Source organism: Triticum aestivum, chromosome 6B (genome assembly GCF_018294505.1).
Source record: "Triticum aestivum cultivar Chinese Spring chromosome 6B, IWGSC CS RefSeq v2.1, whole genome shotgun sequence".
Lineage (NCBI taxonomy): Eukaryota > Viridiplantae > Streptophyta > Magnoliopsida > Poales > Poaceae > Triticum > Triticum aestivum.
The window spans coordinates 718339868-718344343 of record NC_057810.1 but is presented as its reverse complement, the minus strand read 5'-3'; positions in this window follow the sequence as shown (position 1 = coordinate 718344343).

Here is a 4476-nt window from a genome sequence, read left to right as displayed (position 1 = left end):
CGCCCTCCTATCTCGTGGGAGCCTCGGCTGCTTGTTGACTTGCACTCCAAGTCCTCTAGATCACGTTTGTTCCAAAAATCATGCTCCTAAAGGTTTTATTCCGTTTGGACTCCGTTTGATATTCCTTTTCTTCGAAATACTGAAATAGGCAAAAAAACAACAATACGGGCTGGGCCTCCGGTTAATAGGTTAGTCCCAAAAATGATATAAGTGTGTAAAATAAAGCCCATAAACATCCAAAATGGGTAATATAATAGCATTGGAACAATAAAAAATTATAGATACGTTGGAGACGTATCAAGCATCCCCAAGCTTAATTCCTGCTTGTCCTCGAGTAGGTAAATGATAAAAAAGAATTTTTAATGTGGAATGCTGTCAGGACCCCGACTCGATGTCACATCGATCTAGCTGGTAACACCTCATATCACTTTGCGGCCTCACGCACGGTATCCCCACGGGTGTCGTCTTACCTTTTCTCGGGACCGTTTGCGCCTTTTGGCTCACGTATATGATAGTGTCGCTAGCATCCATATGATAAAGAGCCCGGGCTGACATGACTAGTCGTAAACCCAAAGTGGCACAGACTTACAGGGACAGGCATCCATGACCCAGCTTCAAACGTGTCGGTCATCAGCAAGTGGGTCCGGGCTGTAGCACTGGGCTAGCAGGACTCCGGTAAACCGGGCTGTAGCGGGCTAACAGGACTCCGGTACTCAAAGCGTGACATTTCCCCGAAGGGACAGACACAGGAACGAAGAAGGACACATGCCGGCCAGCCTAAGTGTTCCAGAGCAGTAGCAAGCTACCATGGCTCAGCGGTAACACTAGGAGACATTTCCCGGTAAGAGAGGCTACTAAAGATAACAACTAGATAGTCAGATCCCACACATACCAAGCATTTCAATCATACACACAATATGCTCGATATGTGCAAATACAACGAAGCATCACAACATGACTCTATGACACAAGTACTTTATTTAAGGCTCAGGGAGCCATACATAACATTCACAAAGGTACGGGTCTCACGACCCAACATACAAGTCATACAGTCATACAAGCCAGCAGCGGAAGTACATTGTCTGGGTACAGACAACTAGTAAAATAAAAGAGGCTTGGAAGCCTAACTATACTACGTGGTCCATCACAAGCTCAGGGTCACCACCTGGGTCTTTAGCCTACTCGTTGATGTCAACGTCTACATAGAACCCATCAGAAGGGGTTGCAGCGTCTTCTGTAAAGAAATGTAAATTATAGCAACATGAGTACAAAGGTACTCAGCAAGACTTACATCAGATCCTACATACATGCATAGTATCAAGAATGGTTGGTGGAGCTATTGCAGCAAGCCAGCTTTGACTCTTGTCTAGACTATCCTACGATACTCCAACTTGAAATGTTTTGCGCACACGAGTCCACTACTCACCACTTCAATACACTACCGAGGATCCACCTCCGTCTTCCTACGGAAGAGCCATCCTCGGCACTCACACTTATCTTGAGGCTTTTAGTAGTTCCCATTTACTTGTCTATGAACTGTATAGGCAACCAAGTAGTCCTTTACCGCGGACGCGGCTATTCGAATAGATCATGATAACCCTGCAGGGGTGTACTTCTTCATACATGTTTCCACCACTTAGCGTCTGCACACGACATGTGCTCGGCAGACTTCAAGCGAAAGCCGACGTGGGTGTAGACCACGACCTACCTAAACACTTAAGCCTCTAGTCCAGGTTTATCGCCTATTCAGGTTCCATCCGCAGGGAGTCCGGCCGAGGTTTCCCATACGGCCCCGAACGATGTGAACAGGGTTCCCGAGATACCTAACGGGTATTCGGTACACCGTGCCACGTACCTACCGCATCACAGCCCACCCCTACGGTCAGCGCTGTGCACGGCCTCCAGTAGGCTACAAACACCAGAAACTACTTGCAACTCCTGGACAGAGAGCTAGGGTGAATAAGAAGTCGAGCGGGGTCATATTTCAGGGCCCAATGTATGGTAGTAGCTGATTCTTAAATCACACATACAGATCTCAGTGCTTAAGGTCGGCTTCAATGAAACAACCCACCATGTACTCCTACATGGCCTCTCATCGATACCTTTACCAAATCGTGTTCACCACACCACTCCCATTACCGACATAATCATTTCACTCTAGCCCATCACCCAGATGAACCAGACCTGACACGACTCTAAGCATAGCAGGCATAGCAAGGTAGGAACAACACATACATATGGCTCAATCAACTCCTACACATGCTAGTGGGTTTCATCTAGTTACTGTGGCAATGACAGGTCATGCAGAGGAAATGGGTTCAACTACCGTAGCACACAGTAGTTTGAATTGCGTTGTCTTAATGCAGTAAAAGAGAGCAGGAGCGAGAACATGGGATTGTATCGATATGATCAAATGGTTGGTTGCTTGCCTGATGGTTCGTTGCACGGATACGGTTCTTCGTTAGGGTAATCACGGTACTCCTCGGGGACAGATCCTGTCGCAAAGGACACCGATACACAAACATCACCAAACAATATGCAACAATATGATGCATGCATGAAACATGGCAATATGAGTGTGTTGGGCTAATGCAACTAAAACCAGATGTGTTTGAACAAATTTGAATCAAAGATTCAAATTCCAAATTCAAATATGGCCTTTTAAAGTGCTTTTCCTTGTTCTGATTAAAACATCAATTTAACTTGTTTGATCATGCATGAAAATAGTACAGATGGATAGATTGGATTTTTCTGATCATTTTTCATATATAATTTGTCCAATTTGGAATTACAGAATAAAATTTATGAATTTTTGAAGTTTAATTAATATTCTGGAATTTCCTGATTTAATTTAAATCCAGAAATATAATTACTGTGTCAGCATGACGTCAGCATGACGTCAGTGGTCAACTGTGGCTGGTTGAAGTCAAACCTGACGTGTGGGGGCCACACGTCAGTGACAGGGGGGGTTAAACAGATTTAAATTAATCCTAATTACTTAATTAGTGGCACTGGGGCCCACTGTCAGTGTCAGGGGGGGTTGACTAACAGTAGTTAGCGCTAACCTAACCACCTGGCCGACAGGGCCCACGCGTCAGTGACCCTGGGGGGTCAAACCCCAGGTCGGTCAAGTCAAACCCCACCGGCGACATGACGCCGGCGAGATCCGAGACGGCGGCGAGAGTGCTTTTTGCCATTCCGGCGACCAAATGGACGGCGGAAGGCATCTACGTGTTGCTGAGGCTGAGCCGCGTCTATTGGTGGTGGTGGTTGGGCTCGAGGTGGCCGGAGTTGACGGCGGCGAGCTCGGCTGCGGTGGCCGGAGTTCGGGTGCGGTCGGGATCAGTGTTGCAGGGGGTTTGGGGAGGCGTTGGTGCGTTCTACGTGCTCCTCGTGATGTGTGGAGCACGATGGCGAGCTCGGTTGGGCGCTACGGCGACCGTGGCCACGACGGCGACATCGCCGGCGGCGTGGAGCTTTCGGTCGAGGTGGAGCTAGGGCCTAGAGGTCGGGAGAGACCAGGGAAGAAGGGGGAATCGCTCCGGGGGCTCACCGCGGTTGCAGTGGGCGTCGAAGCAGGCTCGGGGACGCGCCGGAGACGACGAATTTGACGGCGACGGTGGTCGGAGTCCGAAGAGGGGAACGGCGACGTGGCGGCGATGTAGGGCTTCCGGGGACCCGTGGAGCGGTGGGGAGGAAGAGGGAGTTGTGGCGGAGCTTCTGAGCTAATCGGGGGAGCGAGGGGTGGTCGGAGGCGGTGGCTATGGCGAACGGCGGCGACGGTCATGTTCGGCCGAGCGAGAGAGAGAGCGAGAGAGAGGAAGGAGAGAGCCAGGGAGAGTGAGAGAGAGCAGGGGGAGAGGCGTGGCGTCGTCCAGGGCGTCGAGCGAGGAGGGGAGGCCAGGCAAGCAGGCGAGCAGGTGGCGTGGCGCGGTGGCGCGCGCGCGCGCGCCGGCCACACTCCCCTCCCTCTGTCTGGACGAAGACGACAGAGGAGGGAGGTGGGCTGGGCTGGCTGGGCCAGCCAGCTGGCTGGGCCGCACAGTGGAGGAGCCCAGGTAGGTTTTTCCCCCTTTCTTTTCTGTTTTCTGTTTTTATTTAATATATCTGCAACTTTGTTGAATTAAATAAAATACCTAGACAACTCCAAAAATCACCAAACTACTCCTGGTCCATAGTTGGATTATTTCCAACATGAAACATTTTAGTTTGGAGATATTTGAGCATTTAAATATTTTATATAATTTTAAATGCCCAAATTCAAATAGTTATGATTTAATTCAAAAACCCTAGGATGGCCTAGGAAAATGTGCACCACTTTTGCAGAGGTTCTGAACCAAGACAAAAATGATGGGCATTTTAGAAGGGCATTTCAGGTTCATTGAAAATTATTTTAGTAAACCCTAGTTGGTTTCAGAGGGGACTGGGGGTTCTGTCATCCCCATTTCAGGTTTCTGCTGAAAGAGTAAACATGAT